We start from the raw sequence: 26,072 nt of genomic DNA, 5'->3' as shown, positions 1-26,072 counted from the left end.
CTAAGTATTGTTCTGTAGTAATATTCACAGCAGAACTTTACTCGTTATTTGAGTTAAAATAGGGGTTCACTAATGCAGCTGCTGTAAGCAGACTTCAGTTTACAATCTGTGTACTTCACCTAGCTCTCATTTTTTTCATTTTTCTTTTCTCACTTTTTTTTACTAAGCCCTAGTTTTTATTTTACATTTTTTTTCAAACTTCTTTATTTAGGAGTAGTTTTAGTTAAAATAGTTCTTGAGTCATTATGGCCAATAACTCATCTATTTTTAAAGAATGTGTTTAATCAAAACAGGTCCAGTACTCTTACTAATGCATACTGAGGGAGTCTATAGCTTATGGGTTTATCCTATGTGTTGCCTAATTACAGGATAACCAGTAATACAGTAAATTAAAGCTACAGAATGTCTAATACTCATTAGACAGGAGTCTTCAGCTGGAGAGTAGGTAATAGGACAATTGCAGGTAGACATTCACCTGTATATTTAGAAAGGAAAGAACAAAAGAAGAAACAAAGTTTTAAAAAGACTAACTGGATGGGAGAGGAGTTATAGCTAATGCCACAATTCAGTTTATTTTTATTTGTTAACTCATATAGAATTTAAAATGCCTGTTATCATACACTGTGTATACAGAATCTGTGCTATGTGCTATTAAGCATTTTAAATGGTATTGTAACAAAGCCAGGCCTAGAATAAATCCTGGTTCAGCTGTGTGCATGGCCTGATCATTGAGCATGATCTTAAGCCTCCTAGCTATGGTATTTGGAACCCAAACCTCTTAAATTCTTAGGTTTTGCTACTAACTACAGAGGTATTAGGTATGGTCTGCAGGCACAGTCCTACAAACATCAGAATTCCCAATTTTCCTAATCAGCCCCTAGTAAAATTCACTGATGGTTTAGCCCTAAGAAACTCACAGTTTGGTGCAGCTATTGACAGCAGCTAGTTGCTTCATACCTAAGAATGACATTTAGCTACTTCTATCTGACTTGTAGCCAGAGCAATCCTAGACTAAGAGGTCCCTTTATCAAGAGTGAAGATGATGTGATAGTACTTTCTCTTTAAATACAACTCTAATGAACGTAGCACTTAATTAAACAGTGGAGACTTAATACAAAGCCATTATATGGGCAAAAATATGGGACCGTTCATGACAGTATTAGCTTTCTGTCTCTGGTGAAAGTCATCATATTTTGTGCAAACAGAGGATATTTAAGAGGAAAAATAGAAGTCAGATGACTTTTTTAAGCTAGTGGAGAAGCTTGGGAGCTCAGAGGTTAAATTGCTGGTACTTTGCATGACAGAAGAAATTTGAATTCATATCATATAGGCCTTAAATAACTGTACTAATTACTAGATTACTGAGACCAGAGTGCAAGATGGGGGCATGGCAGGAACAAAAATGTGTCATTTCAAGCTTTCACCTAGAAGAATACACAGTCAGTTCATAGGTCAGCCAGAGAGATGAGATTAACCCAGTATATATTTTTTAGTTAAATGGCTAATTGTTTGTGTTATGCTAAATTATTTCTTTGTGATGGAATCCGTTTGTTTATTTTTTTACTATTTTAAATTACTGGTGGTTTCTGTAAAGATTGTTTTCTTTGCATCTGTTTATTCTAAGCTTTTGCAAAGTGCTACTTTCTTTATAATTTCTTAAGAATTTACTATAAAATATTTTATAATATTTTAAAATCTGGAAAGTTTAAGTATTTCACTGTATATGAGTATACGTGTTTTGTAACTTCAAGATCTCTCATTTCCCACAATCCTCCCATGAAAACAGCAGCTTTCTTTAGCAGGATGACTTGTGTTTCTGCAACAAGCTTCAACATTTCTGTTCCCATAAATTAGCAAATCAGATGGAAAGGAAAATTACTAAATAAGTTGTTTCTCAAGAGGCCAAGCTTACCCTTGGAAAGCAACACTGCAAGCCAAGGACAGTATGTATAAATGCATTTCATTGAGTACATTTTTCACTCCACGGAGACCCATCAACCCTCTGGGCAAATTCCTCCCATGTTTTCTCAGCTCATCCCACTGAAAAAAAAACAACAACAAATGATACTTACTCCAAGGCAAGCACAGCAAATCAGTTAATATGGACAAACAAATCTGATTTTATTAAAGACAGATGAATGTGTGGGTTGATTCTTAAGAAAACATCGCAAGCTTCTTGCTGACAATGATAAAGTCTTTTGACACATGGACTTTATTATTTGCAACGTCCAGCCTTTTTGTGCTAAAAAAGAAAACACAAACTTTCTGAAGCTGGTGGAGTGGAGAGAAAAGGATGGATCCTCATTACCTACCACAGGCTGAGCAAACAAACCTTCCAGAGGAAGCCTTCATTTCCAGAGCTTAAGGAGATCCCTGTAGCAAACAGTGCTGACAAAGTGTATCTACATCATCCATTCATTAATCTGTATTACTTCTTTTAGTGCTTCTGCTGTTGAAGCCAACTCTGTGATTGCAGTGTATTCGCTTTGGAAGGATTTCTGCTGTATCATGCACTAGGGAGAAATAACTGTTGAGTGCAATTTAACTCTCTAAGCCGAGGGGGAAAAAATGAATAGTAATTATTCCCGCTTGCTTGCCTTTCAGGAAATGTGCATTTTAAAGGCTCATGTAACTATAAAAGCAGTTGCATGCTGAGCAGTTTTGAAAGATTTTTAAACAGTTCAAAATTCATGATATTTACTGCCTCACAAGGACCACTGACAGCTAGGATGGCTTTGGATCCACTGTTTATTTTTCATAAATCAAATGTGATTGAAACAGGGAACAGAAGCTTGAATCTTGTGAATCATTTGCTTACATATGGTTTCTCTGTGTTGGATTTGTATTAATATGCATTATTTGAGGCTTTCATACATAGGAGGGTTCTCTCTTACACATGGCACTATATACTAGTCAGTAAGTCAGCGAAAGACTCAGATGCTGAAACCTCTGTCTCCCTAACTGGAGTACTAATTACCATCAGCTTTGTTCCTGTTTTAGAGAAGCATATAAAATATCCCCCATTTCCAGCAGTGTTTTAATATAAATTTAATATAGAATCACAGAATAATTTATGTTGGAAGAGACCAGAGACCTTTGGAGGTCATCTTGTCCAACCTTCTGCTCAAAGCAGGTTTAGTTTCAAAGCTATATCAAGTTGCTCAGAGAATTGCTCAGTCAGCTTTTGAATATGTCCAAAGCTGTGGATCCCATAGTCTCTCTGGGCAATGTGTTCCTGTACTTAGCCATTCTCTATTCTTTTTTTTCTTTCCCTTATATCTAGTTAGAATTTCCCTTGCTACAGTTTGTGAACTTTGCCTATTATTCTTTGACTGTGCATCTCAGAGAAGAATCTGACTCTCTCTTCTCTATATCCACCCATCAGGTAGATAAAGAAAAGTTAGATCTCCCCTAGACTTCTCTTTTTCAGGCTAAACAAGCCCAGGTCCTTCAGCCTCTCATCTTATGCCTTGTTCTCTGGCCAATTGACCAACTCATTGGCCCCTGTTGAACTTTCTGTAATTTTTCAATGTGTCTCTATTACAGGGAGAGGGAGCCAAAACCTGCTGCAGTACTCCAAAAGAAGCTTGTAGAAGAAAGCTGTGAGAAGCTGTTCTCTCAACATGCTGGATGAACCGTTTCACAGTATTCCAGATTTGGGCCCCAGATGAGTGAAAAGCCTTCCAAGACAGCAAGTCTAGGTGACATCCCTCCCTTAGAAGGAAACAGCTGTTACTCTTTCTCTCTGTGTCACTGGCTCCACAATCTGGATCAGGCATGACCATCTGGATGCCTTCCCAACAGATCTCATTCCTCCTCTCCTGATGTCAGGTCTCTCCATACTTTTTCTGCACGTACTCATGAAGGTGGAGAAACAGTCTTCTTTATTCCAGAAGCCACGGACTTCCAGCTTACACAGTCATGAGTGTTCATGTCCTTCCTCCGCTTGATCACAGCTACTGCTTATCCCTCCTGGGCTGAGATTACTGCACCTACAGGGTCTCTGCAAATGTGTTGCTGATCTCCCAGTTGTCTTCCCTGCTGTGACATGATCTGCTCTCCTCCTCCCCCAACCCCTTCACTAGGTTCATTGGCTTCACCAGAGCATACCTCCTGTAGGTGTGTCGTACGGCATACATAAGGTATGAGGCTGTCGTCACCCTAGCCCTGGCCTTGGCACCAATCCTTCCTGTAGCCCAAGGCCTCTGGGCTCCCCAGCACTTCCATATGTGTTAGCTGAAAGGTCTAATCCACTTCAAAGTGGACTAATATAATTTTTGCTCATTTGTTTTAGACAATTTGTTTCTTTAAAAATTTTCCAGTTCTTTTATTAAAAGAAAAATATATATACAACCTGCTTCTCTTCTGATGAAAGACAAAAATGAAGTGAATTATGAAATTACCACTTACTTCTATGGTAGTGAGGTAAGTCTTCCTTTCCTCCATTCAGTCTTTGAACCTTGATTACAAAGGCTGCAAAAAGACACACGGTGTAACAATCACCTACTGAGTTTACAAATTTCTGTATGAGAAATGACTCCATGTTCTTTCATGAGGTGTCTCCTGAACTGTTACCCTGAAACTATTTCCACATATTTTTTGAATTTCCCACTCTGCTGTTCTGACAGCTTTTGAACCACTTTTCCTTGTAACGTGCAGCATCCAGCCTAGGAAAATCTCTGTACTGCAGTGAATGAGTTAATATCTGTTTAAAAGCACAGACCACTTTCAGTTTTTCAGTTTCCTCTGTTGAAATTAACAGCAAAAATGGTTTTGCTGATGTTCCTTCTTCTTCCACAATTTGCATTCTTTGCTAGGTCACATTAAAGACTTCATAAAAATACATCATGGCCCCATTTAAGGTATGTGATTAACTGCTAATATGAGACATTAACTTGCAGTGCTTTGATAAAGATGATCGTGTACAATTATATTTGATGATGTTAATTCATAATTAACATTTTTGTTACATTTTTAAAATATAGTATGGCAACTGCTAAGTACTTGAAACTTCTGTATAAGTTTGTGAAACAAATGATTTTGTAAGGCTGACTGTCCAGTCACAACCATAATGACTGTCTGGTCATTTGACTCTTCTCAGTTCTTCCCATCACAACAGCATTTCTTGGACTGTTAAAGGGTCTTGTAGCTAAGTCATATCTACAGCACCTGACAGTCATTTTCTATAAAATACTCTGAAGAACATGTTTTCTCAAAAAGGTACTCATATGACAATTATTTGGAATAAAAAGGATAGTGATAATCAGAAGACAAAAATTTATTCACGTGACAAAGATTTTTTTCATCTCTATTTTTTATGTTGAAATTAAAAAAAGGAAAAAGATTAAGACTGTCACTGGTTTGACTCAAGAAAAAAAGTTTGCCTAAAGAACCATTGTTTGCAAGAAAAAAAAAAAAAAAAAAAAAAAAAAAAAAACTAAGACTGAGCCCATGTTCTGTAACTACAGAAGCCACATCTACCATATGGGAAAGCAGGGAAAAATAGGAAACTTCTGGATCTCATTATGCAAGTTCCTCTGAAAGTTAATGTATGACTCATAATCTCTCTGCATTTTAAAAGATATGCACAGACTAGAAAAAAAGATATACTAGCATTTAAACTCCCCCGACAGTTTATCACTAAATTTAATCTGTGTGTTATCTCAGATAGAATTTTCCATCAGAAAATCCCCTCATTAGGTGCAAGACAGATTAAGGTGTCAGGAAGAAATTGTAGAACTGTGAGCTTCTTTTGGTTTGCCTTTTAATGTATCTTGTTGCTCATCACAAACATTTTGCTGTAACACTGTTTCAAAATTCAACCTCCACTGACAGTGCAAGGTAAAGACACTAATAATGATTAGGCTATTGCACAGTTTTTAGCTGTTTTAATGTTTATTAAATACCTAGGAAGTTTTCAAAAGATTTTTTTCTTTTTAGAAATCTCTAGTTTCTAGAAAATATATATGTTTTTTCAAACAAAAAGATCTGCAGTAATTAATTCCTGTACTCAAAATATGGGGCAAAAGTTAACAAGTTGACGAAAATAGTCAGAAAAAATGCTATTTTTCTGATTTTTTATTTCAAAATTTACAATAGTTTTAGTAGAAAATGGTCAAAAGGGGGAATAAAATTATTAATCTCATACTGTATCAACTATATGAATCTTTTCCTTCATACAAATGTACTTTTTGTGGAGAAATACACATATTCAGGGAGAATATAATATGAGAACTGAATACTGAACCCAGAGGGAGTTTGACTGAGGGGAAAATTTGCTGGATAGTTTTTTGATTCATTCTTTTAAAAGTATTTTTCAGTCAGGAAAATATTTTTGTCTCTGGAGTTATCTTTCACTCAAAAAAAAAACTTGGAGAAGTAGAACATGAATGTACACACGTAGACACACAGGCTTAGTTGTGTGCATTTAAATAATGCTATGGAAGTAAAGCACAGAAATGAGAAGAAATAACCAAGTTATTGTTAGTGTGCAATTTTAATACCTCACTCTTCTTCATTGTGGTGTAGTATTTTGTTATATGTTCTCTTAGCAATGCTCCCCTGAACTCCTGCCTCACTCATTGCTTATGGTGACAGCAAAGGCAAAAGTAGATCACTTCTGCCATTTTTCTGTTTTTGGTAGTTTTTCTCCTTGTATAATTAATTAAATTCTTAAAGTGGAGAGAAAGGACTGCTGCACAGGAAAAAAAAATAAAAAGAGAGAGAGAGAGAAAGAAAATTAGGAAGAAATTCTTGATAGGGATCAGCATATTCATCAGAGAAGAGGAAGACCAGATTCACCTTTCTGCTCTGAAAAACAGGGTCGTGAGGCCACTCTCTGATAAATATTCTTGCAGTCATCCTGCACTCTACTCTCCTGTTACCTTGCCAGGGTGCAATAAGTTACATAATCCTCCTTTTCATAGATATAAAAATGGCTATTTCTAAGTATATATTTAGATAACAATAGCTAGGTAGAAGATAATTCTTCTTCCCCACAGAAGGCTGTGGGGAAGAATGTGGAGAAGAATGAATAAAGCTCTTTGGGGCACCTTCTTCCTGAAAGAAATAAAAGGAGTTTTTCTCTCGTATTCTGGGTTATTCTAACTGCACTGAGCTGTGATAGGCAGATTTATTCAGAAAGCGGAGTACAGAATCTTATATATCCTCATTTGCCAGAGGTGCTGCATTTAATTCTGTATATTGGCTTACAAGAGGAAGGGACTGTCATTCGAACCGGTTATATTTCTTTATTTCAGGAGGAAAGCAAGAGGATAGGTTGACCATACTAGTTCTTACGGGACCAATTGATTTATCTTGCCCCTTCATCCTTCCTTTTTGTAGTGCAAATCAAGAGGTGGACACAATTAAGCTCTTCACTTTAAATGTTAAAAATTAATTTTTCAATTATTTCTAATAAATTGTTAGTCAATTTACTTGTATATCAGGTGCTTTATGCACAGACTATAACTACTGTTAGCTATGAGAGAAATAACGTTGAGGTAGGTCCTATGGGGGAAAAATGGTAACATTCAGCTTTCTAATTATTAACACGATTAATCTTCTCTCTTGCTGTTTTTAGAATTCCAATCAAACTATTTAAAAATTTAGAACCTGCTCCATGGGAAAAAGAAATCTTAATTGTGCAGGATGTGTAGATTTTCTACACATAATTGAGGGTTTAGGTTAACTACTCCTTGCCAATGCTATTGTGAACTAAGGGAGTTGCTCCTTCTTCTTCCTCTATATTTGTGTAGGAGCAAGAGACCTGGGTTCAAGTCCCCAAAGAGCATTTGCAAATCTGAGGTGATTATAATAATTATCCGCAGGACCTGTGTGCACAGTAGTAATATAAAACTGTTGCAAATTGGATGCATGATTGAAGAAGGAACCATTCAAGACTTAAAGGTCACAGGAGTAGACAGTGCTATGATAAAGGTCTCAAAATCACTTCATCATATCAGTCATTTACTCCTAGTCTGGTTAATATAGCAGGTATCTTTTTTTTCTCTTCCCCCTATGAGGGCAGTCCTCAGTGGAGGCCAACAGAACATAAAATAAAGAAAGAAAAAAAAAAGAAAGAAAGAAAGAAAGAAAGAAGGAAAGAAGGAAAGAAAGCAAGTTTACACATGAAACACACTCCCTGGATTAGTCCATGGGTTGATGCCTTTTTTTTTCCCTTCTCATTCCCTATACAAATCCTTCCCAGCCTCTTCTACTTTGATGCCGCAGAAAATCAAACAGCCACTGATGGGTAGACTGAGTTACCGTCAGGAAGCTAATTTTATTCATCAAACCAAAGTGCAGTAATGGGGAATTTCTTAGAACTATCTGTTGTACGTAGCCTATGCACAATGCAAACGCAGCAGTGCCTATGGCAAGCACCTTCACGCTGTGGAAATCCCGCTCCGCAGATTATAAACAGGAGAGGAAGCCCTACTGCCCACCGGCTCTGCTTTTGCTATTGGCTGCAAGGCCAGGATTTCAGCCAAATATTAGGTAATAATTTCAACATAGCTGATAATAGGGCTCCATCCTTTAATCAGGTCACACAGCTTTGCACTTGTCTTTACACATGAGGCTATTTTGTAAAAGAGCTGTAACATTCACAGGGAGGAGGGGGAAGGGAGTAACGATATAAGTCTTATTTATAGCAGGATTTCCACAAAGATTAAGTTAAAAGGACTGCTGCACAGGAAAAAAAAAGAACTAAATGCTTTTAATATTTCAATTTTAATATGATGAAGAACGCAAAAGGCATCTTAGCTCTGCAAGCTGCTTTTTCTCTGAAACTCCTCTATGTAAGGAACCAATTAATACTTACAACTGAATACTCAAGCATCTTGTTGAAAATCTGGTTGGATGGAATGAGTAAGCTTTATGCCACAGCTCCCAAACTTTTCCATTCACGACTCTGCTTCTATTTGCAATTGCAGGCTTGCTTCCAGATTTCCTAGTTTGGGAAATGCTACTTTGAGCCCTGGAATTAAAAGCATATGTTGAGATTTAGCCTGACCTTTATAAATCACAAGTAGGTGTAGGAGCTGGTGAAGGGGTGATAAATGGAGAGGCAGGAAGAGTCAATAAGTATCTCCTTCCCCCACCTACAAACTTTGAATTTTAATCTCTTTTTTTTAATTGTGGTTTCTTTTTGCAATGCTATTCTGCATACGTGTGCTCATGCACCTATGTGCCAATTCATCAGTTTTCCCGTTGCCTGTTAACAACTTTGCACTTACCAGTCAATTTCTGCGCAGAGTGGAGGACTCTTTTCTTCCTGTTTCATAAAAATAAAGGTCAAGTAAAGGAAAAAGGATTTTTAATGGTCCTCCATACAAGACTGCAGAGCAGGCTTACTTCTTACCAAAAAGTCCACTCCTCAGAGATTTCTAGTGGAGCTCCTGCCTTCTGAGCAGCACCATCCAGCAGGGCCATGAACTTCCTCCAGCACCAAGGAGTCCAGCTGTAGGACACAGGAAACCAGGCGTTGCTAATTCCCCCGCTCACTTTATTAATCAATATTGTGCTGATACCTAGAGGCCAAATACGGCACCAGTATGGCATGACCGGGTTGGATGGCAGTAGGGGGGAATGGAGAGAGTTCAGCAAGGTCAGGTAAATTAAAGAGAGCAGGCAGATCTCACTGGTCCCACACTGGAAGGTTAATGCATGATAATCCCTTTTGGATCTGCTATAAAGAAAACTGCCAGCTGAACAGCCTCAAGCCACCACAAGACAAAATGAACTGGTTGAGATGGTGACTGGATACTGGGGAAATCTATAAAAGGCCTCTGTTTTCCCATAAAACACTCAGGAAAAAAAAACTATTCAGAGCATGATTTGTGAATCCTTCCACCCTTCTCCTATTTTTTGCACCAAGTGCCTGTAAACACAACCTTTCAGTCTAATATTTTAGTCCTGTCCTTGAAAAATTAATTAAGCTTAGCAGCATAAAATGGCTCTTAACTTTGACAGTGGACAATATTGCACTTTGTATCACAGCTTCCATCTTTGAATTATTTTTTATTTTTCTATAAAGCCAAAACTCAAATTGTAGCAAAATTTAAATCTTCTTTTCCCACTAAGATAGAAGCAATAGACATTGTAGCATCACCTGATCTCTAGAAAACCAATGGGAGATAAATGAAAATTAATTTCTGCAGCTGTTTTGCTCAAGAATCGTGATAATATAGTTGTTAGACATAAACAGCACACATCAGCTCTGGAAGAGCAAAAAAAGGATTCCTGCCTAAGTACCTGATAAGCTTTCACAGTCAAGCGTTTGCATGTAATATCAGGATTTCTCGAGTACAAATGGTGGTGGATGACAGCTGTCACTTAAGTGCACACAGTGCTCAGAATGAGCAGGGCCTCCCAGGAGATGAGTTTCAGAACAGTTTTTATTCCACTAGGGACTCAATTTTGGCACTTTTCCAGATAAGAGGGAGGGAATCCCTTTGATGCCCACAAGTAAGAGGAAAAACAGTGTAGACATGATTAAAGAAAGTAGTAAAACAGAAGATTAAGTCTGAGGTTTGCAGTTGAGCCTAAGGGAGCTAAGTTAGTTCAAAGGCCTCTAATTCCTTTAGGCTCTTTGAAATTCCCAGTCTGAGCACCACATTGCAACACTGATGACTGCAGTTACTCAACCAAGAAGTGACACTAAAGGAAGTTTGAGTAAGAAGATCACTACATGAGATTGCATTTTAAGCAGAATTATTGTTTTAACAGCCTCATGGGATGTAATTCTGTACCCTGCTTTCTGCAGGATCCACCTTCCTGGCACCACTTACCTTCCAGGGGTGCACACAAACCCCTACGACATCCAGCTTTTCTTCCTCAGCTCGGATCCTAATTGGAACAGTTCCATTTTTTTCTTCCAATCTAAAATTTGCTCCAGATTGCAGCTGGAATCTAAAGAAATTTATAACTGACTTTTATAAGTTATAAATGTTTCTCAGATACTTTATAAATGCAGTCTCTATAACATTTTTTGTTCAGTCTGGTCCTGTCTATATCCCCATAGAAAATCAAGGCAGAGAGGATGCAGGATTACTAAGAAAGAACTCCATTTACAAAACAAGGGAAAAGGGGTCTCTGATGGATTTAGATACATCCATGACACGTTGTAGCTACAACTTACATGCTAAGCAGACAACTTGCAGTTTTTCAATCAGTGTTATGCCCCAAATACTTTGGATTTATTGCACGCACACGCAAACCATTTGTGTGAAACATTCGCAGTCGGACAGCTACATCCAGAACATGTTGGACCTAACCCAAATGCACTGCATAATTAATATCTGCATGAACGAGTAAACCAAATGTACAAAAAAATTCATCAGCTTTACTGAGAACCGTAGGGCCTGAGCAGTAGGGTGGATGTGGGAGGTCCATTCTCACTCGCTGCAGGACTGATCCCCACGTGTGTAAGGAACAAAGGCCAGGATTTCTCTGGCAGCCTGTGTGGAAATATTGATCTCACAGAACTTGTGATCATCTGGAAAGTCAGGAAAATAGATAAAATCCTCAAAGATTTCTTAACAGGAAAAGTGCACATGTATAATGAAATATGCATATTAGAGCTAATATGGGATCAGGGAAAGAATACATTTCATGGGATAGCAGTACTCCAAAAAGGCAGGAAAATGGCTGAGACATATTACTGAGTTTTGCTTTTTTTAACATATTAATATGTATTTTCTAAATGTACAGCTTCATTATAGATTTTAGGTTCCATACTTAGAACATCTTTATTATTTGAAATAGTTTGAGGAATATTTCACAACAACATATTTAAATTGTTGGCTTTTCTTCACTTTTCAATTTTCCTTGTAAAAATCTGTTTGGGAAGGACAAGCCACGTAGAGTCTTTCAGCTTGTTCGATTTCTTTGCTGCCATTTTTATCAGCTTTTCTATCATAATTCCCTGCTTTATAGGCACTTGACATAATATGTACAGCTATCTAGTGGCCACCTGTAAAAAACCAGAGCAATCCAGGAATACGCATCACGATAAATCAGAAGAGGCAAGGTGCGCTGGGCCTGTTATGGCCAAGTCGCTCACAAAACCATTAGTTTCAAACCCGGCTTTGCTTGCTCAACATGATGCCTGGCACACAGTACCTCTTTCTGGCAGATTGGCTACTTGGATATTTTCATAACTACATTGTTGAAAACCAGAACAGTCTCGGGTTCTCCCTGCTTGTATTTTATATAACTTTTCTTCTTCTTTCCTATGATATTTGCTGTTTAAAATATCACAAGGAAGAGAATAACACTTGGGTTATCCTTCTGTAGGCACCTTGCTTTTAGAGATTATAAATTCAGCTACCTTGTGTTTTCTGTTCAATTCTGTCACTATTTAAAAATATCAAAATTCTTCAAAATTTCTGCTTGAAATCACAGACCAGTAAAAAAATCAAACTTTTAATATTAATTTTATTTCATTTATAAATTAAAAATAATTGGAAATTTTTTTTATTTATGACAGTTTACAGTTTATTTCTGCAGAAAAAAGTTTCAGAAGCTCAGACAATAAAAAAAAATCCTCTTATTCTATTTATTCTATAAATTCTTAAAGTAGCTCAGTGAGTACAATACAAGAGGCAATGTAATTCTGTTATACAATATTTGGCGGATGTAGCACATTATCCAACAGTCAAGGTCACAATTAGCAATAAAAAATATCAAATAGGTAGAAAATTTGGACAGGTGCTGGCAAATCATTTAGGAATGTTTCTGTTTGGGATGGACTGAAAGTTAAGTCTCTTGCCTCATCAGCTGTAGGTGAAATTTCCACACACTCACAAACAGGAGGTAAATCAAAACAAAGATGATGAAGAAGATTTTCACATGAGTAGCTGTGATAATAATTCGATTCAGAACTGTGACTCTGATGGGAGGGATGGGGAATTTGTTTTCTTTTTTAGTCAGAAGAGAGATGAAACCAAAACCTGCAAGGCGGAAGACATACACATAACCTGTAGAGCACTGACATACTCGACTTGAAAATAAGGAAGAATGAGTGCTATGGTAAGGCTCCGTATCCCACTGGCGGAGCTATTTTGACAGGATCTGAGTTCTGCCTTGGTTCTGACTGTGGCTGATTTCGGGAGTATTTAGGAGTATTCAAATTTAAAATTCAGAATTTACCTAACCCGCTTAGATCCAATTTGGAATCCAAAAATTAAACCTGAAGCTCGGAAAGGGGAGGAGACCCTGTTCTCACCCTTCAAAGCAGGGCGCAGCGGAGAGGAGAGCAGCAGGCAGCGGGAAGGACGGGCAGGCGCGGGAAGGCGCCCGTCCTGCGCCGCCGCCGAGGAGGGGCGAAGGCTCTCAGACGAGCAGGAACGGCTTCTGCTTGCTGTGCTACTGACACAACCGACGTTACCGCTCTGCCCGGCACCGAATTTCCCCGTTAGACGTAGTTCCCATTTCGCTGATGTCTGACCACAGCGACCCCGGAAGGCACTGCCACCCTCGCTTCCTCACGCTGGAGCAAATCCTGCTTCTTCACCAGAGACTAGGAAAGAAAAAAGTGCCATTTAGATGCCCCCACCTCTCTTACTGCTACTTCTTGTATTTTCCTGGAGGTTTGTGAGCTGTGATAACAGCCCTAGGCTTGCAATTGCAGACATAGGGAAAGGATATTAACGTAGAGAGAGGAGACGCTAAAGTAAAAATAGCAACTTGAAAGAGGTAAGTGTATAATTCATATCCCAGTGGTAAAACAGGCATATCATGAAGCTAGCAGAAATTTCTTACAAATATTTTTCCTCAGTTATCGTAAATGTGGGTCTCTGCAGCTTTCTGAAGCAGATCAAAATAAATGCAAAGGCAAAATTTTAATCTCTTCTCAGGAAACACAGACCTCAGTAACAGCCTGTACTAAGTTCCCTTTTCCACTTCCACAGTACACTGCTTTACGTGCGTTTGCAGGTACTGAGTGGTCAGCGTTGTTCCTCTTCATAGCTGCCTATTAATGATTTCTTAGGATGATCATTGCCTGGTGCACAAGCAAATAAATAATACTCCAGCAGGGAACTTCTGCAGTCACAGTTACAAAAAATGCACAATATGTCAGAGAGAGGAGAGAAACGCACACTTGGCAGAAAATAAATCATAAATAGCATCCTGACTTGAGCACATAACCAGATATTAAAAGGTTTGCTTTTGGCTGGCCATTAATGCTTGAAATGGATCTGGGAATGAGGTTATTGGCCACCTTATCCATGATGGTTATTTTATAACTCACATCCTTTCAGCAAACATTCACAGCTTGTTGCAGAATCATATATGTTTCCAGGGAATATTATTATTTTACAGGCAAAGACGGCATATTCTGACAGAGGCAGATTTTAAAGCTGTCTAAATTGTCTATATACTTATACATTCTGTTTTTATATCCACATATCTGTATCTCCACAATGGGTACAATTTCATATATTTAGTTTTGATCATAAAAACATTTGTGCTAAATACGTATTTTAAAGCTCATAATGTCACAGACATTATTTTTTCTCCAAACCAGATTACTATCTCCTAGGAGGATTTTCAATGTTATTATTAATATTATTATTTCTTGCTGATTTTTATGCCTTTCTTTCTTTTCCTCTGTGGTCTGACTGAAAGTGGTCCTTTATATTATTTACATTTTACTATGACCGTGGGTGAAATTTAATTCTGTACAAAGGCCCAATAAGCAATAACTGTATCTTAAACCTACTAATTTATGGGGAACAAGGTAGGGATGTGTAAATAATGTGGGGATTTGGGAACTGGATTAAAAGCAAATATAAATAATATAAAAAAAAAGAGCAGAACATTTTTTTTCTTCCCAAAGTAAGAAACAGACACATACAAAGTAAATTTCAAAACGAAACATTTCGTTATAGCTACTTGTTTAAAAAGCTAAGGAAATCAGTATGATATATAAAATTGTGAGGGAAGGCCCCCTTTTTATATTGTAACATATTTGTTCATTCATTATTCTTTCCGTGCTCCCCCCAAAAAGAAAAAAAGCTCAGACTACTAGATTTCACTATGGAAAATCACACTGAAAAAAGAGCCTGGAGAATAATTCTTACAAATCTTGATTTTTGCTGCAGGTCACAGGCTTGCTCAGAATCAAGCCGGGAGTAGTTGGGCACTTAAGCAGTTCTTGACCTAAAGAAAAAGAGTAAGGGTAAGTCATTAAATTGATGTGTAGACCACTTTTCTTGGAAGAGTTTTAATCCCTGCTCCAATCTATGCTTAATACTTTCTACATAGTGAAAAGATGTCAACAAGAATAAATGAAACACCTTATTCCCTGAACAGTACCTAGCAGTGCTCGTCTCTGCCTAAGCTGTGCTGTGAGGTATTTGGGTTTGAATCCCCGTAGGTAGGCTTGAACTTTGGTTTTGCACGTAGTCTGGGAGTTTTGACTCTTCTGTTGTTCTAGGAATTTGGACTAGGGCGATCACTGCTACTGAGATGAAATGCACACCTAAAAAAGAATTGTATTTTTACTTCATGCTGTTAACAGAAAGCTTAATATATACATAACTACAGGATATGAGCTTTCATTGGATTGAATTTCTTTCTTTCCTTTTTTTGGGGGGGGAGGGGGGGAAAGGACATCTTATTTTTTTTCAGTCAGTGAAGAGATAGCCATAGATATTTTTATTTAGGTGTATTTCTCTTTGAAGCAAAAGATTGGTTTTCACACAAGGCAGAAATCAAATCTACAGACTGACCAATTGATCCAGTTCATTTTTGGTTTCTTTGTAAGCAATGCTCATTTTGCCAACGACTTTTGTGGAAACAGAGACTGGTCTATTCTCTGAACAAAATAAATGAAAGCATCAAGAAAATGTAATTTCTATATGCCTAATGTTTCCAAAAGAAAAGAAAAGAAAAGAAAGCAAACCTGAGACCTCAGGTTGAGGCAGAATGGTGTCAGAGTCTCAGCTGTGGGCAATAAAAGGGCAATACAATGAAATATTTCTAAAATTCCTGCTGAGAGATTTACAGAATAACATTTCTTTCTTTGGGGATTTTCACCAAATGTCGACTAATTATTCCTGACATTTATTCTGAGGTCCCATAGTGAAGAAGTGCATGACCACAAAGATTTAAGAAACTAATAACATCCAATTTAAAATATTTACTGACTTGAACCTTGAAAGGTAGAGCCAGAGGTTCCCCCCTACCCGAGAAAGTTTCAGCTGTATTATTGTGTGCTTTAGGGACACCACATACAAAAACAGACAGTAAATCCCAAGTGAAAAGTCTACTAACTGTACACATATTGCATGCTAGCTTTGGGGATAGTGTGCTGGCCTATTTTCAGCATCTAAGCTGCACTGCACTGTGTGCTGCTGGTTTCCCATTTGTGATGTTTCAGTATTTTCTTCAATAGTTACTTATTTTAGGAACACAGGTTACCTAAGGAAGTGGTAGTAAATGGACCATTGATTTTCATGTTCTTTTTTTTTTTTTTCCTTGAAATATATATCACCTCTAATAGAAGAATGGAAATTACAGATTTGAATAGAAAAATGTTTAAAAAATTAAATAATAAATTTAAGTAAGTTAAATAAAAACATCTTTTTTTACTCAGCTTCAGCAATATGAATTCATTTAAATTTCGTTAATGATATAAAACTTTTAGCTCTCAAATCAGAAAAAGGCCTCAAAAGTAGATACTGGATTTTTACAAAAGATCAAAACCTATGAAATGAAGGGGCTTGCTGCCGGCACACCTTCGAAGCTTCGCCAGGGACCTGGGGCGCCGGGGTCCCTGCCTTCCGCACAACGCGCCCGTGGGCCTCGGAGCGGGGCGCTCTCTCCACTGCGTGTTGCTCGGACTGCCGATGCTTGTGAAAGCATCTGCCCCCCTCTTAACTTCTGCTAAACTTACTGGGGTCACGGGGTTCGAAACTGATGCATAAACTGAAGGGAAAACTGAAATGTTAAAAACGTTCCTGTCCTGAAACAGTGACACGTCACAGGTTTTGCAAGCCAGAACTCCAAATAAATACCAATTCAGTTCATTCAAATTGTTTGTTTTGATAGCTTTTAAACGTTGGATATGAAGTTAGGGCACTATTTCCTTTAATAAAATTAGCTTAAAGAAATGTTGTAGTAAAATCAGATATATTTGTCGTGAAAATTACACTGCAGGAACTGCAAAAACTGCAAAAATGTATTTGCTTTCCCATTTTCCCATTTCCCCATTTGTATATGTGTTGTTAAAATGAATAAACCAAATCCTTCATTATAATCAATTTCAGTTTTACAAATAAGATTTTTTAATTAAAAACTAATCAAACATATTTTTTTCAGGAAATTTCTAACAGGATTGACTTGTAATGCAAGTTTACAATGTTCTACTGGATGCTAAAATCATTTCCACGATCATTCTAATTTCACTGAATTTAAAATTACCACTGCTCCCAGAATAATTTTTTATTAGCTGAAACTATGTTATGTAACGAAGATATGTTTACATATGACTCAGTTCCTGTGAGATACTGATCATGTATATGGCTAGTAAAATCCTCAGTTCTAATAAATATAAATAAAAAATTTAACCATGAGACCTACGTCCATCTACTCTCTGTGGACTTCACCACAAATCTACATAATGTGATCTGAGAAGACCCTACAGTGCCCAGAGCTCAAAGAAGCCTTACAGTTCTGGGACAAAATCAGAGATTTCATAATCCAGAGTACTAACAATCTCAAAGGGATTTTTCTCTTTACTAATATTTTAAAGGCATGTCTTTGTGATTCAGTTTACATATAATGTTGCATTTAGAAAAATGAATTGTGGAATTAGTGAAGGATAATTCAGTTTATTCCACTTAATAGTCTTCACACTCCAAAGACAAACAACTGTAGGAAATGTTTGTTATGCAGTTGGTAGGGTAATAGCATTTTACATATGTTTCTCTGCAATGCTTCTCTATGCAGAAAATGAGAGGATCCCTTCAGGGTGTCTTACTCATAATCTTTTATCTTCCAGAAGATTCATATCAACATGAAACCTTCAGTGCTGTTTCACTCATTATTTCTCGTGTGGGGAATACTGTAACTTTACTGGTGAAGAATAGCTAAAAATTGAAAAAGTTTCACTCGATATTTCACAACCCCTCTGTTATCTTCTGAAATCTTTGCAGAAATCTATGCTAATTTGAAAAATGTCAAAGTAAATAAATAAATACTTTAGCATATAGAGAAATTCATATTTAATTCCCTAAAAATCCAGCTTTAGCAAGTAGATGCATGAACTTCATGGCTCCCCAGCAGAGCAGAGGGCCAGAATCGATGATCTAAAGCAATTAAACATAATCCCATGTCTGATACATGTAAAATGTTCTCACTTGCCCTTGGCACAGAACAAATTTCATTCAACACCAAATCCTTAACTACAAAGCTATATCTTATAAGCACGTGAGGAGTTTGGGGTTTTGTGAGTACAGTTTCACAAATGGAGCCTCTTTGCACTGTACTCTGTACACTTTTTTCAGTTATATTTTAAATTTCTCAAATGTTCATACTGCGGCTGGAAGTCCAAAAGCGCAAATGTCACCAAGAAATATGAGGACAAAAATCTACCCATGAGCATCTTCCCAGGTTCTAAAAAAATATAGGTCGTTCAGTCGGAGCAGAGAGCTAAAGGCGCCAAGGGTGAAGGCAGTTTGGTGCTTACTACACACCACCCCTGCCCGGGAAACGCCCAAGCTGCCTGCGCAGCGCAGCCCTCACGGATCGGTAAATCTGAGCAGTCAGCACAAGCCCGACCGGCCTGCTGGCCGGGAACCCGGCTCCCGGGAAAGCCGCGCAGGCGGCGGGGGCGAACGGAGGGGCGAGGTGCTCCTGCCGGGCACGCTGCTCCGGGTGCAGGCGGAGCGAGGGCCGGAGCGGTGCCCGGGGCTCCTGGCGCCCGCGGTGCTCGGGAGCCCGAGTGCGTCCAGCTGCCGCGGCGCGGAGCTGTGCACAGCCGGCTCGCTTTGGTTAAGTGACATTGATTATTACATTGAATATCTGCTTTACCTTTCTCCCCTGAGTTGCTCTGTCATACCTAGTCTGCCTTTCCGCCTCAAACAGTGCATTTTAATGGGCTATAACACCCAGGATGAAAGAAGACTTTGTTCAACTCTTTATACTACCTGGGAAAATGTGAGCTTACCTTCTCCATCAAACTTTCTATGTATCACGGAAATCTCAAATGTTTCTTTATCTTCATACAAATGGAGCGTCTTCAGCAGGAATGACAAAGGAAGTTAGATGTGAAAATTGCCCTAAAAATGGGATTTTTGTATAGAATAGGCTCAAAGGAGGGTTTTGAATTTGACTGCTTTTTTTCCTAACTGAGTGTGCTAAATACTGATATATGAAGTAAAAGGGGGTATCACTGATTTCCTCTTCCTTCAGAATGAGGCTGCCTCTTAGTGTAACAGGAACACAGCACCCAGATGAGGATTTGTAGGCAAGACAGGTGAAGGAATAAGATTTACAAAGAAGGAAAGCTAGGTATCCAGCATTGCCTAGAAGAGGATAATTCCATACACAGGCAATCAAGTGCTTAGTAGCTGTCCTGGTGGAAACGTAGGTCGAATCCAAGAAAGATATTTAGATACCTAAATCTTAAGAAGCATGTAGGAGTTAATTCCCTAAATATATTTTTATATATGGCCCTAGGCTTTTTTAGGTGATTGCAGGAAAAGGCAGAAGCTTCAGGGCTTAGATTTTGGCCTTACCAAAAAGAACACTAGTTGTTAGCCACTAGGAAGCTGAATTCTTGGCTAGGTCTACCTCTGAATTATTTCAGACTACTGAAATTTTCAGGACCCTTTTTTTGGTCTAGGAGAAATAGAAGATTATTTAGGAGGAACAGAAGGTTATTTTTCTTTAACAAAAAAAAATTTTTTTCATCTCTGTTACTCTCTTACCCAGTTGAAATACTGTTTTCATTTACAACTTAACACTTATAAAAGTTAAATTTTCTAGTGATTGAGAAATTACTTATGAAAGAATGCAATTATTTTCTTGGCTGCTTATTTTAATTCTTTTTCTCCCTGGTTTTTAGTGTAGGCCTTCCAGGAATTTGGAGCTTTATAGAATATCATTTTGTTTATGGGATAATGTATTCAGCAATTTCAGTTCATTGGTAAATCTTCCCCTTAAGTTTCCTGTGCCTACCATTAATCTCAAATGTACAGCACTGCAGAGAAGGTAGTTAAGCAGCTTACAGAAGGCTAACTGGCTGTATGCACAGTCTGGTGCTACTTCTATGACAGCCTGACAAGCTTACCTTCCTATCGAATATCCTGGATTGTGGCTCATTTCTTAGCAATGCAGAAACTCTTCCCCTTCACCCTGTGAACGTCAGTTTTGTCTAAAACAGCTTATTAAAAAAAGGTGAAAGATATTGGTCTTCAAATCTATTCTTTTTCAAACCATGTTTTCTGTCTGAAGTGACCTTCACCATGTGCCTGGTGATAAAACTCTTCAAATATTTTATGTATTCACTTCATGCATTTTAAGCATTTAGCCTATTCAAGTGCACTGCCCTCAGTGAGGAAGTGTGGTGTCAGCTGGATTCTGCATTTCTATAATGTTTTCATGATAATGCAAAAACATGCTTCCTCCTTCCTTTCACAACTAAGCCTCCAAACTCCTATTTGCAAACGTTAAATGTAACTTCATCAAGAAGAACATCAGGCCAAAGGATATGACAAATAAGCAAACTATATTGACCCTGTGGCATTACTGGGAAGGGGGAGAGTTTCAGTGGTGAATACACGTATACATAAAGCTTCTCCCATGGATTTGGCTGGGCAAGTGGCAGCATATGCTGTGACAGATTCACAGCTGTACGCGTCCTGACTGCCCAAACACACATGTGCTGACTGCCCAGCTGACTGCTTCCTCCTGGAATGAATAAAGGACTGGGTTATAATGACTTTTCCTTCAAGGGAATACTAATTATAGCCTCTGCTACAATCATGAATTGATTTTCACAAAACCTGCAGGAATTTCAAATCTTAGGGACTCCTATACCTCTGTTGGATTTGGTTCTGACTGGACAAAATGGTCCAGGGATGGCAACAGAGAGCTAGACAGACAGACAATATCATCACATAAAACTCATTTCTTCAGGGAGCATGACTAAAACAATTAGCTTTTCCTTGAATTCTTGCAAAAAGGGATATCAAAATCTGCATTATCCTTTTGCATCCCTACTTTATCCTAATCAAGGTATAATACCTTTTCTATTTGCCAAGAAATTTTTATTTCCATCTCCTTTTCCAAAAAAATGACTTCTAATTGAAGCCAATGGAAGTTTCAAGCATAGGAGGGGTAAATAGGTGAAGAGAGATGTTCAAAAACATACCTGGATCTGAAGTATCTAACGCTCTTTCTAAACAGTAGTTTAGTATTTCTCTAAGAAGAACAGAATGGTATTCCTCACATGGAAAGCAAATTCTGAAGGAAAACTTTGGTGAAAAGAATCAGAGGTAAAATAGCTTCCCTGTTGATAAAACCACAATGATTTTTGCTCAAATTCAAATTTTGTTGAGCTTGGTGGGCTTAAATATAATGATAGCGGAAGCTTCAAAAAGAATTAGTACCTATGGGATTGTATGTAAAAGCAGTGTATTTTAAATGCCAATTTATTGAAAATATTGTTTAATTTTATTGTTTTGAATTTGTATAGCAAAAGTAAGAACCTGGCAATTTGTTGCTGCTCCATCTTTGCTAGAGTAGACCTAAATTCTGACTTTGCCATTGTGGTTCAGTTTAAGAGGAAAACAAAGGTTTTTTTGGCTTGTTTTGATGGGTGATACCTTGCCTAGCTTTGGATGCTATTATTTTGAAAGACATTTATATCTAAGGTGGTCACTATCAAACATCTTTACACCTAATGGGAAGAAACAGAAATTTGTAGGTTTTAGCTAAGCAGTTTTTGATGTCTCCTGTAAGACAATATAAACTTGGCACTAGAATTGCTTGTGTATCTCCACTGATTGAAAAAGGGATTTAAAAAATCTCAGCAAAAAATACTTTCGCTCTAGATATCAACATTCTGACAACCATGAACATTTTGATAAAGAAATATTATCAAAATTGTATTAAAATTTGGAAACATTTTTCATTGCTTGCTTTTTCAACCACTTAAATAATTTTCTTACACTCAGAAAGCTTCCTGTGGATGCAATCAGCATTAGGAAACACTAGTTCTTCCTTAGGAATAATGGAGGAATTTAATTTCCAGTGTTTTCTCTAATATCTTTCCTAAACAGTATATTTACAGCTAGAACAAAAGAAAGATCAAGCTCCATCGGGTCTTAGCCAAATCATCTCTTCACCCCCTCACCCCCAGTTTTTGTCCGTTACTTTCTGGATCTCTCCGTGGTCTCATGCCAAGAGGAATCACACCGTGATTTTAGGATGCGTCAATGCAGCAGTCTTTTGTACAAGCATCTGTTTCCCTCAGCTCTGCTGGCTTTCCTGCTCCCTCATCGCTGTGGATCTTATTGCCGATTTCAGCGAGATCACAAACTTAGAGGGGCTTAAACCTCTGGAGAGATATTTGGTCCAACTCTAATAAGAAGGTGTTGATAGACCTTTGGCAGTGTTATTGAAAGATGGGCTCAAGGTTATTACGTTTTTTTTTTCCCACTGTACTTACAACATTTTATTTGCATAGCTGGATTTTTGCTGTTGTACAATTGATTTCAATATCTTTATACTCTAAATCTTCTCCTGCTTTGGATGCCATTTCTCCCCATTTTGTGCTTTTAAGCAATACTTTTTTTTTCCTGTGGGCATGATACATCTTCCTTATATTTGTAAGATTCTCTAGAACTGCTCTTCTTCTAAGAAGATTTACTTCCGTTCCCCATAAATGTAGTCTTATCTTGATTTTATTACTGTAAATTAATTATGGGAGACTGATGAGTCATCATGACATTGTGGCTATAGAAAATCATATTTATTCAAATTAATCTTGCATGAGGTTAAGATTCTCTTACACCACAATTTTTTTTTTATATCCCTTGATGTTTGAACAGTCCTTCCCTTGTTATTTCCAGCAGGTTAAAGTACATTTCTTCTTGACATGCTTTAAGAAGAAATGAGCACATATAAAAAATAAAAATCATATGTATGTAAGCATAGATCAGAACACATATAAGTATAACAAATTATTTCTTTTTATAACTAATTAAAAAGAGACTTCAATAGTTGGATATCTATGGAGGGGTTTTGTTTCTTTCTCTAAAGCCATCCGACAAGGCAACTGCATTCTGTCTTGCTGTATTTGTAACTGTCTGTCCACTTGCAACTATCAATCAGACTGAGACTTTTCATAAAACATGTATTTGATTAACCAAAGATGTTGCCTCTGTGTTTATCTGGAATTTGTAGAAAGTAGCAGGTCATGTAGATGTCACCTGATTAAAAATATAGAAAATTAAGTATTCAAAATACAAATGTTCAACAGATAACTCATAATTATGTCAAAAGAGTGTCTTTTTTTTTTTAAAAAAAAAACACAATACGTCATCTTTGGGGGAAAAAATAAATAGCATTGTACACTTTAAGGGAATTTGACTGAATGAGGGGGGTTGTTGAGGGGGAGTGGAGAGAGCTGTAGTCTTTGAAAGCAGCAGTTTTCTTGGAAACATATGATACCACAGAAGGCAGATGCTTTTGTTTGAAAAGCCGCATGTCATGCAGATGAACGCTGGGCTTCACCAAGTGTAATATCAGAAAGGGAAGAGCTGTCAAAAATAATATTACAACCTCAAAGCCAGTTACATGATTTTAAAAATATTTGCATGTTGCCACTGCCGCCTCATATGGCGGCATCGGAAGCACATAGAATTTGAATTCACTTAAGGAAGGTGTTCACATCTCCACAAAAGTGCAGATTGTCTCCCGTTGCACTGGTAGGCTCCCAGAATGCCGAGTTATTTGCGCTGCATGAACAGATTGCATAATTATGTGTTGACTTTCGTGGAAGGTGAGTTGGCTGTGCAGTGTGATTAGGTTTTCCAGAGCTGACAAACACAGAGGTGAGGAGACAGACTCATGAGGACCATACCAGTGCAATATTTAATAATGAGCGGAACCTTTTGGGACGATTTTTTTAAACATAATGATGAAACACCTCAAATGTGAGATATGTATTTGGTTGATTTGGCATGTGATGTTAAATTGAGTGAATGTGAGTGTGGTTAGGATTACTGCATTGCTGAACAAGCATGAGAAGGTAGTCTTCTAGCAGTGTTTTTGTTGTCTCACTGAAAAATTTTGATTTTACAGAAATCTTTCAGTTTTTGTGTTAGAAAAATATAAGTCAAACATTTTTATTTCAGACATGGCAAATAAATAACAGGGAAAAATAAAAGTATTTTGTTAAAGAAAACTTAAACCTTTTTTCATGCTTTCATCCAATCTTTATGTTCTTCAGGGTGGCTACTAACAGTATTTCTGTTGACAGATCGCCTCCTATTTCTTTTATAATGACTTTCCTAAAGAATTGCCCGTGAACTGGGTTCCACAGTAAAATTCAGATGGAGATTTAGGATGAGTGCAGAACTGCAGGAGCCTTGTAAAAAGCTGTAACAGTAGGTTTTCAATGCTGTGGGGAGGAATAGAGACTCAAGGGAAATAATGAGTGAACGAGTTGAATTACACAGCTGCAAAGTTCTCAGATTTTGATCCTCTAATGGCTCCAGACCATCAAATATGTAAAAGCTAGAAACCAATCCAGTCAGCAGGCACAAACTTTTTTTGCCAGTACTTCCTTGATTGCTAATCAGCCTGGTTTGATGAGGATGGCCAACTACAGCCTGCAGGAAAGGAGATCTGCAACACAAGAGGGCTATATGAAGGACACTGTTTGGTAATGATGTTGTGTTGCCTGGACCTCCCAAATACACTTACATTGCTTAGAAAATATCTATACTGTATCCTGGGAATCACAGATCTGTAGTCATAGGAAAAAATCACCCAGTTAGGAGACTGTAATAGGCTACAGATATAGATCTGCCACTTCACAGGACCAGAGGGATCTCAGAAATAAGTGAAACAGAAGTCAAACTGACCTGAAATGAAAATCATATATATATATATATATATATATATTATTTTTTACACATTGTCTACTAAGAAAAATACTGGAAAAGTGTTATTCTGACTCTAGACAAATTTTGAACTATTAGAATTTCCAGGAAGACATGTTGATTGTGTCAGCACAGAATTCACACTAGGAGGGGAGAAAAGAAAAGACTACATTGCTATGTTTCAGGTTGGGTGGCTCTCCTTTCAGACTGTCATAAGTGTGGAGTATCTTCTCTTTTTTTTTAAGAGAGGCAGTAAAGTAAGATTGTTTATTACTGTCAATGAATCTGGGTTTAGTTTTTCAATTTCTGATTTCAAAAACAGATTAAGAGAAAAATAATGTTCGAAGTACAAGATTCCAAAATATCTTTATATAATAGCACATTTCCTTCAAATTAGTGTTCTAGTATGGTTATTTCTTTGTGTGTAGAGGATAGGCAGTAGATTATAGTTTTTGGAAACCTAAAATTTTGGCAGTGTGTTCCCATAGGCTGATTTGAAGATCTTTGAATTCTTGGGATCACTTTCATTCCTGACTGGAGATCAGGCATTGCAAGGTGTATATAAAAGCAAGTAATTGATTCAGAAGGGAAATCAGAGGTTAAAATTGCAATTTTCTCCAAAGGAAACCTCCTCTGTTTTGAATTTTTAGTAGCTGTCTGTGTATTATTAACAACCCTACTTAGATTTGACAGGCAAGTAATAATGTGGTTATTCATCTCAAAGACAGTGGACCAGAATACATTTCTGGCTGTATAAATGCATTTTAAAAGCTGAAAGACAAATTTCATTACAGTAAAGAATGGGGATTTGGTAAATGTAATCTTTGGATTTTTATTGGTAGATAAATCTTTCTTTTTCTACAACTGCTATTAGTATTTTAGAAAGTTTAATAAATAGAGCAAGCATTTGCCTACTTACAGTAGTAAACAGTAGTAGCAGTGTTT

The sequence above is a fragment of the Rhea pennata genome, chromosome 2 (genome assembly GCF_028389875.1).
Source record: "Rhea pennata isolate bPtePen1 chromosome 2, bPtePen1.pri, whole genome shotgun sequence".
Lineage (NCBI taxonomy): Eukaryota > Metazoa > Chordata > Aves > Rheiformes > Rheidae > Rhea > Rhea pennata.
This window is presented reverse-complemented; position numbering follows the sequence as displayed.